At 41.9% G+C, this 9,791-nt stretch overlaps 1 pseudogene; it reads left to right on the top strand.

Annotated features, from left to right (window-relative positions):
* The first annotated feature begins 8,717 nt into the window (after nt 1–8,717).
* Nucleotides 8,718–9,464, top strand: LOC102774016 (annotated as a pseudogene).
* Nucleotides 9,465–9,791: the final 327 nt, after the last annotated feature.

The raw sequence follows: 9,791 nt of genomic DNA on the forward strand, positions 1-9,791 counted from the left end.
CAGCAAGGCTGCTTGGTTGCCCCAAATCCAAATCGACAAGGCCTCTTCTTGCCTTTAAGTCAGTGGTTCTCAACCTTCTGGCCCTTTAAATACAGTTCCTCATGTTGTGACCCAACCATAAAATTATTTTCGTTGCTACTTCATAACTGTCATGTTGCTACTGTTATGAATCGTAATGTAAATATCTGATATGCAGGATGGCCTTAGGCGATTCCAGTGAAAGGGTCGTTCGACCGCCAAAGGGGTCTCGACCCACAGGTTGAGAACCGCTGCCCTAAGTGCTTTCCAATGAGCTGTTAATCAGAGCATCAATAAGATGGCAGGGATCGTCGGCCTGCTCTGTGCCAAGAAGACAAGCGTGTCCTGCTGCTAGCATTCTAACTATTCTCTAGCTGGTCCCTAGTTTGGACTTGATCACTGGTTTTCAATCCTGTCACACGTTACCAGCTCCTAGGGAAGTCTTATTTTAAAAAAAGAAAGAAACTTCACAGAGACAGTGAGGGAATGAATCTGAAATGGAGCTCAGGACTGGGAGATTCCAATGTGGCTGAGTTGAGAGCCTCTGGGCTGTAGTTAATATTTCAACTCACAGAACAAAGTGTGCCTCTGAGAGAACTGGATTCAAAGAGGCTGATGATCAATGCCTTTCCCAGCAAAGGTAAGAATTGATATGCAGCAATGGCAGAAAAAGGTCTCAATACCATTTCATTATTTTCTTATTCCAAAGGAGACTATTATGTTGATGAAAGTGTCATCAATGGGCAGGGGGCAAAAGGAGTCACTGAAGAACAATATCTAGAAATGACAAGGGTACTGTTAAGTACCCAGCCCAGTGACAGATGAAAATGGATGCTCAATGTTAAAGTAAAAAGCTTCAACAGTATGTAGTAGCTGTGTATAGCTTCACTGGCCAATATGGCAACCGTTAGCCACAGGCGGCTATTTAAATTTAAATCAATACGCTAAATTGCTGGGCCTGTGTGGCTCAGTGATTGAGTGTCGACCTATGAACCAGGAGGTCATGGTTCAATTACTGGTCAAGGCACATGCCCAGGTTGTGGGCTCGATCCCCGTGTTGCGGGCTCGATCCCCACTGTGGGGCGTGCAGGAGGCAGGAGATCAATGGTTCTCTCATCATTGATGTTTCTCTCTCTCCCTCTAAAAAATATACTAAAAAAATTTAAAACACATTAAATTAAAAATTCAGGTCCTCAGTTGAACCAGCCACATTTTTAACTGTTCAGGTGGCTACTAACGACCATATTGTGTAGCACAGATAGATAACATCCTCATCATCACAGAGTTCTAGTGGTGGACGATGGTCTATAGCAGTGGTTCTCAACCTTCCTAATGCCACGACCCTTTAATACAGTTCCTCATGTTATGGTGACCCCCAACCATAAAATTATTTTCGTTGCTACTTCATAACTGTAATTTTGCTACTATTAGGAATCGTAATGTAAATATCTGATATGCAGGATGTATTTTCATTGTTACAAATTGAACATAATTAAAGCATAGTGATTCATCACAAAAACAACAAGTAATTATATGTGTTTTCCGATGGTCTTAGGCAACCCCTGTGAAAGGGTCATTCGACCCCCAAAGGGGTCGTGACCCACAGGTTGCAAACCGCTGGTCTATAGAAACCCTTCCTAAAGGTAACATCTCCTACATGATGCCTCGTGACTTACCCTTGTGATCAAAGAGCACATCTATGTGTAATGATGAGGCGAACAGCTGACAGTATCAGCAGATAATCATTTGTAGACATGCCTTTGTTAAGACATTGGAAAGAATTAGAAATGAAGGACACAGAAGTAAAAATGTCCACTACAGTGCAATGCTCTATGGCAACTTTGTGGAACCATAGACTCTTGAGTCTAAACTGTTACTTTATGAACTTCAAAACAGGGCAGGAGTAGCTGCTCTAAGAACGCTGTTGCCCAGTTGTGAATGCTTTTTTAGCACAGCACTGACTTTTGGTTACAGATGGATAATTTAAAAATTCTAACTAAAACCAGTGTCACTTTTTTTTAGTTAATCCTCACCCAAGGATATTTTCCCATTAATTTTTTGGAGAGAATGAAAGGGAGGAGAGGGGAGAGGGAAGGGGAGAGAGAGATGCTGTTGCAATATAATGAGCTTGAGCAGAGAGAGAGAGAGAGAGAGAGAGAGAGAGAAATGAGAATGCAGGGAAACACTGATGTGAGAGAGACATATTGGTTGTCTCCCACACACGTCCCGACCAGGGCCAGGGATTGAACCTGCAATCCAGGTATGTGCCCTTGACCGGGATTTGAACTCTGATCCTTTGGTGTGTGGGCTGACGCACTAACCACTGAACAACACTGGCCAGGGCTAAAGCAGTGTCACTTTTTAGAGTCACTGGTTTTGTATTCTTTGGGCAAAACGTATCACGACATGAAAGCAGTTGATTAGTAACTGCTTTCCATTATAGGTTTTATTTTTTTCAATTATAAGAGAAAGTTTCTTTAGAAAGTCACAGAAGTAGAAAAGGTGAGCCAGCTGAGCTGTGTGGGCTCAGTAAATAAATGACAGAAGCAAAAGAAGGGCCCTTGGAGTTTAGGAGAGAGAAAGGCAAAGGCATCATGCCTGGGGGGAGGGCGAGGGGAAGGGGAAGGTGCAGGCATGCTCCAGAGAGAATGTGCCTAAAGAATGCTATAGAACATCAGACCTGGAAAGAACCTCAAAACCACGTGGTCAGCTCCCTCATTTTATCGATGAGGAAACTAAGGCACAGTTAATGAACGGCTAGCTGGTAGCAGAAGCAAGGCAAACATGTTGTTGACTTCCTGACATTCACACCCCCAAGAACAATATAAACCCAAGTTTCTTGCCTCAAATTTGCTCAAAAAATTTTTTAAAATATGTTTTTATTGATTTCAGAGAGAGGAAGGGAGAGGGAGAGAGACATTGATTAGCTGTCTCCTGCACGTCCCCAACTGGGGATTGAGCCTACAACCCGGGCATGTGCCCTGACCGGGAATCGAACCTGTGACCTTTCAGTTCATGGGTCAACACTCAACCAACTGAGCCACACCAGCCACACAAATTTTGTGGGGTTTTTTTAGTGATAAATACACAAGATAGTTATGTGGCTCTCAAATTTTAAAAAGATACCCAGGGGTGGGTGGGTGGAAGAGATCAAAGAATTTGTATGCTTATACACTTAACCCATGGACACAGACAACAGGGTGGTGAAGGCCTAGCGCAGGGGGCGGGGTGGGCTATAAGGGGTAAATAGGAGAAAAAGGGGACATATGTAATACTTTCAACAATAAAGATTTAAAAATAATAATAAATAAAAAGGACACCCACTCATCACTGAATGTTTAGTAAAAGAATAACACAATGGCCCTGATCGGTTTGGCTCAGTGGATAGACCTTGGTTGCAGGCTCAGTCCCCAGTAGGGGGTGTGCAGGAGGCAGCTGATCGATGATTCTCTCTATCCCTCTCCCTTCCTCTCTGTAAAAAGTCAATAAGAATATATTTTTTAAAAAGAATAACACAATGCAAGCTAATATGAAGACTACATTCAGGAAGCACATAGGTGCAGCCAAGTGCCTTTGGAGGCACTGGTTCTGGTTTTGGTGTGGCACCAGTTCCTCAGAAGAGATCAAGGAACCAATTGCCTTTTAATTTTAAAATTTGAAGTTATCTTCTGCATAGTCCATATAGCAACAGCTCACAACTTACACTTTTTTTATTTTTGAGAGAGAGAGAGACATCAATGTGTTGTTCCACTTATTTATGCATTCATTGGTTGATTCTTGTATGTGCCCTGACCCACAACCTTGTTGTATCAGGATGATACTCCAACCAACTGAGCTACTTGGCTAGGGCACAACTTACACTTTTTATTTAAAGCATGCCCCTAAGGCATTTGTTAAAATACAGATGCCTAAGCCTCCACCCCAGAGAATCAGAATCAGGAGAGCTGAGGCAGAGCCCAGGAATCTGCATGTAACCAGAATTTCAGGTCATTCTGGTCCACGTGGCCTCTCAAACCCAACTTGCCCAGGACAGTCTGGCTTACATCTGTTTACATCATAAAGTACTCTTTCTCACTGTCAAAGGTGTCCTTGGCTTGGACAATATATTATTTGGTCCCCTTTCCCCAATCCATGGCCAAATTTTAAAAAATACCACTGTAGCCCTAACTGGTTTGGCTCAGTGGATAAGAGCGTTGGCCTGCGAACTGAAGGATCGCAGGTTTGATTCCGGTCAAGGGCACGTACCTTGGTTGTGGGCACATCCCCAGTAGGGATGTGCAGGAGGCAGCTGATCAATGTTTCTCTCTCATCCATGTTTCTAACTCTCTATCCCTCTCCCATCCTCTCTGTAAAAAGTCAATAAAATATATATTTAAAAAAATAACCTCTGTAAGTTTAACCTTAAGCAGTTCCTTTATTTTGCCAATAGGAGTTCCCGAAAAAGAGAACAACATCTAGAAGTGACAAGAGTACTGTTAAGCACCCAGCACAGTGACAGGTAAAAATGTCCCCTGCTACAGAGAATCCAAATGACCTATTTTTCCTCTGATGGATCATAAGAATTTAAGTATCCTTAGTCCATTTCCAGCAACTTTCAAAGATGCTTGTTGTTCACATATTGAATTTCAGAAACTCAGTAGTAGGCGAAGCTTACAGGTGAGAGAGGGAGGCGACTACTGGCCCGAGCTCAGGAAAAGACCACACCGAAGCACAATGAATCACAACTACCATTTTATTGTTTGATTTCTGTGATACAGAATTGTCCACGTGCTCCGGGACTACTTTGGCTATGACACACATCACAGATGGCTCTGCAACTTACAGGGAACATTATCTGAGCCGCATACGTGTCCGGTCATGTTTTTCCAACAATCACAGCAACGAAACACTTTTCTCCACAGAACGTGGAGTGACAAATGAGCTCGAACCGAAGTCATCCTTCATTCATGACAGTGCGGACCAGCCAGGCCACCAAACAGCACAAAGCACAAGGGGGCCAGGCTTCATTTCATGAACCACAAGACAGCTCATGAGCACTGGACACACACGTACATTCATCACTGTAATTAAGCTGACAGATGCACAGAGCAAACCAGATCAGATTAGGACTTATGGGTACACACATTGTAATGAACTTGTATTTCACACATAAGTTACTATTCTTCTCTTGTCAAATCTGTTATCGTGCCCGGTTTATACTCTGCTTTGAGGAGTTAAGGAGTTATGATGAAAAAATTGGCCAAGCAAGTAACTTCACATGTAAACACAGTGCTAGATATATTCATAACAGTGTGTTTTACTCTGCATTCACTTTTCTTATTTGGTTCAAGCATTTCTTAGGTATTCACAACTTGTATCCTAAATCTGGGAAATGTCTCAGTGGCCAGCACTTGTGTACTCTGCGAGGATGTGAACCGAGAGCAGCAGATGGTGTGATGTGTACATGAACCTGAAGCAGCGATCACAACCTCAAATGATTCTAACAGCAACAATTCTGCAGAGAGAGATCAGGGTTAGGCAGGATGCTAAAGTGCTCTGCTCCATCCTCCTGAAACCTGTGGTGTGCTGTGCAGAATGGACTCGAGCACAGCTCTGGTTTTGAAGCAGAGGGTAGCCTTCATTCAGTTCTGGTGCGGTGCAGCAGCAGGAGAGAGGATCATTGTAACAAGGAACGCGATAGAAACAAAGGCAGGGGCACGATCACCCGATTCCTCCAACACTGCAGAGAGTCAACTTATATGTTTTAAATAGTCAATACTTGACATTTCCTAGGTCAACCTGCCTTGGCTGTCTACTCAGAGTCCAGATACACTTCATTTGGTCTGGTCTATAAAGGACTTTGAAGTATGTCCACAATGTATTGGTCAAAGCCACATGCCAGCTCTTAACGGGAACCTTGAAAAGTGAGAAGGAACTAAAGGATTTTAGGTGATGCTTTCCCCAGGAAGAGTTACACAGGCAGCAAGAGAAACAGGAAGCAGAGACAGGATCTTGGTGAGCCCTTTGGCGCTGGTTAGGACAGGCAGGCAAAATCTGTCTCCGGCCAGGCTCGGCGAGCAAGGCTTTGAAGCCTGCTATTCGGCCTGGTCCCCCTTCATTGGCAGGCAGTTGCCAGTGATTTAAGATCCTATCGTTACTGACTTTCACTGTAATTATCCTAAAACATTTGTCCTAGTTAAACATGTGGAATAGTAGGTAACCTTAGCAGTTTTTTAGACAAAGGCCCAAGCCAATTCTTAATGAAAAAATACAGTGCCTTTAAAACACAGATTGAGGTTTCCCGTGGTAATAAGTGGTCAAATGACAAAAGGGAAAGGGAATTTCTACGAAAGGGGTGTCGTGATATATTATAAACAATATAAGCATTTAACTCATCTGTTTTCCCAAACTCGTCTCGTCACACTGCCTTGAGCACGGATGGGTAAATGGCCACTGCCTTTGACTTCCAATCAGAATGAACTTTTGTAATTGCCTTTTTGATGCCCAGCACGTATGAAGAGCCAACACAGAGTTACAATGGGATGGTAAGAGTCTTTTTAATTTCTCTCAGAAAGAATCCCAAGGTAAGAATATGTGAAAACATGAAGTAGTTATTACTGATATGCAATCCATTCTAAGGTTGCCATTACCACAAGGGGAACCGGAGAGCAGAAAAACCAGCCCCCGTGCCGGACTCAGACATGGCTTTGCTTTGCTTACATATTGTTTACAGAGTATATATGACCTTTGACATTTGTGCTGTTTTAGCCCATTAGCAAAAGGTATATACAGAATTCCAATTAGCAGACCACTTTTAGGTTGGCAAAAGCTAGAATTATTTACTAGAATGTTCTTTCAAGTGAACTGTTATTATCCCAACAGGATTCAATTCCAATAGAAAACAGAGTCCTCACTGAAAAGCCAAGCAGCAAAATGACTGAAGAAAATGGAATGGCAGGGTTTTTCTATGAATATCTCAGATATGCACAAGAAAGATCTCTTATATCTACCAAACAAAGGGCATCTGGGCGTCATTTCTCACAAAAACAGCTTAAAGTCCATGGAATCTGAGTGGTGATAAAGACAAGGCTCACGTTTCTTGGGTAATTGTGTGTTCCTGAGATGACAATCCTTTGGAAGCTCTAATTAAGAAATATAGACAAGAACTATCAAATATGGACACATCATGAGAGAGTTTCAGAAATTTCTACGGGGATTCTTATCAAAGGCTATTTCCTGAGACATGCAAGGGTACTGAAAATGTAATTCTCTGAGTACAAAAAAATAAAACATATAAAACCAATTTGATGCCTTTACTTTTCCCTTTAAAGACATTGCTAAAAATAAAGATTTATGGTTATAGTCTAAACTCTTGTTTCACCTTTCTTTAAAAATTTCATTTCATTTTTTGAAAGGCCAGGCACGGACGGATGCTTTCATATACATTCTCTCTTTTACATACACTTTCTCTCCTAATACTTCTCCTACAAGATCACTTCTTTACAGTTACAGAAATAAAAATAGAGTTCTTACAATGGAAACAAACTTAGTGGAATCCTAAAATGATTAGTTGCCATTTAAAGAATACCACTGTAATTCTTCACTTTGGGAATTATAACATGAAAAACTTATGCAAACTTGAGGGGAACTTTTAAAGACTGTAATTGCAATTCTGTACTTTTGGAAAATATAATGTGGGAAAAAAAATCCAAAATACCTCTCTACGTACATTAAAGCTCAAGCCATGGTATTCAAAATTTTAATGATTTACACAATCTACTATATTTTGTGCTTTTTTAGTAATTAACCTTCCTGAGGCTGATTTTGTTTTTCGTGTTTGCTTAACTAAAGTGCTTAATAAAATTTCTACAGAATATATTAGCCTCTCCAAAGATGAGTATTATTTTGAACTACAATCTGACAAAAATCTAACTACATTTAATTATGCCTGATTAATCCAAATGCCACTGAGAGATTTATAGAATAGAGAAATGTTTTTCAGGTTAAGTTCATAGTCTTTTCACTGTGAGCTTCCTGGATTCAGTGTTATCACAAATCTACTACTCAGATCCCTATAACATTTTAAAAATCCCACCAAAATATTCCCAATAGTCCAAACTGGATAAACCATGGGACTCTAGACATCAACTTCTGATGTTTATCATTTTCAAGAGCCATGCAGATTCCACCCAACACTGAAGTCACCACTTCACCGGTGAGCATGTAGCCCGTGCAGAGTCCCCAGTGCTGGGGGAAAAGGAGGCACAGTTGGGAATTCAAATACTGTTAGGGATTTATTAACACGGCAAGGATATTCATTCAAGAAAGGAGTGGGCTTTCTTTTAATGTAGGCACTAAACTGTATCCAACAATTTTTTTTGGAGACTGTCAGTAGTGATGTCCTAAGGTGCTTTTATTTATATGCAAATAAGTCAATTTAAAGGAGACAAATTGGCCCTACCCATGGGAATGATTAAAGGCGTCCTAGCATCCCGTCTTTCTCCAATACTTAGCTCTACCCTCCACGAGTGACTACACAGGCAGGTGTCAGAGAATGGAAAGTGTCCACCGTGGCGTTGCTGTTTCCTCCCAGGGAGTGGAAGCACCATGAGAGCAGCATCACCCTTTTGAAAAAAAAGGTTTTTTTGTTGATTTCAGAGAGGAAAGGAAAGGGAGAGAGAGAGATCAGTGATGAGAGAGAATCATTGATCGGCTGCCTCCTGCACACCCCACACTGGGGACTGAGCCCACAACCTCCTGGTTCCTAGGCCGACGCTCAACCACTTAGCCATGCCGGCTGAGCGAGTAGCATCACCCTTTGTCCCCATAGCTGGCGAGCACTATGGGGAAAAAATAAGACAAGAATAAAGTGGAGGCTGTGCTAGAAGAGGAGGAAGAGGACTATGTGGTGGGAAAAGTTCTCAACCATCGAGTGGTAAAGGGCAGAGTGGAGTCCTCGAGTGGAAGGGGTTCTCAGATGAGGACAACACATGGGAGCCAGAAAGAACCTGGACCGCCCCGACCTCAGTGCTGAGTTTTTACAGTCACAGAAAACAGCACATGTGACAGACAAAACAGAGGGAGGCCGGCACACAGCTGACTGATTCTGAAGATAAGGGAGAGGAGAGCAAACCAAAGAAGAAGAAAGAAGAATCAGAAAAGCCACAAAGCTTTGCCTGGGTTTTGGAGCTGGAGTGGATTATTGGAGCTACAGACCCCAGTGGAGAATTAATGTTTCTGATGAAATGGAAAAACTCTGATGAGGCCTACCTGGTACCAGCCAAGGAAGCTAATATCAAGTGCTCTCAGGCCGTCATATCCTTCTACGACGATTTAAATAAGGACTGTGAGAGATTGTTTAAAAGCTGTGAATGCCTGATAGGTAAATCTTACTGAATATTCAAAGAAGAATTACATATCCTCATAAAACTATTCCAAAAAATTCAAGAGGAGGGAAGACTCCCAAGCTCATTTTACGAGACCAGCATCACCCTAATTCCAAAACTGGATAAAGACACTACAAAGAAAGAGAATTACAGGCCAACATCCCTGGTCAACATGGAGGCTAAAATCCTCACCAAAATGATAGCAAGCTGGATCCAGCAATACATTAAAAAGATTATACACCATGACCAAGTAGGATTTACTCCTGGGATGCAAGGCTGGTACACTATCTGCAAATCAATAAATGAAATGCAAGATGAAAATCACATGGATCACATCAATAAACACAGGAAAAACACTTGGTAAAATTCAGCACCTAGTTATAAAACTCTGAGCAAAGTGGGAATCGA

Source organism: Myotis davidii, unplaced genomic scaffold, assembly GCF_000327345.1.
Source record: "Myotis davidii unplaced genomic scaffold, ASM32734v1 scaffold1124, whole genome shotgun sequence".
Taxonomy (NCBI): Eukaryota; Metazoa; Chordata; class Mammalia; order Chiroptera; family Vespertilionidae; genus Myotis; species Myotis davidii.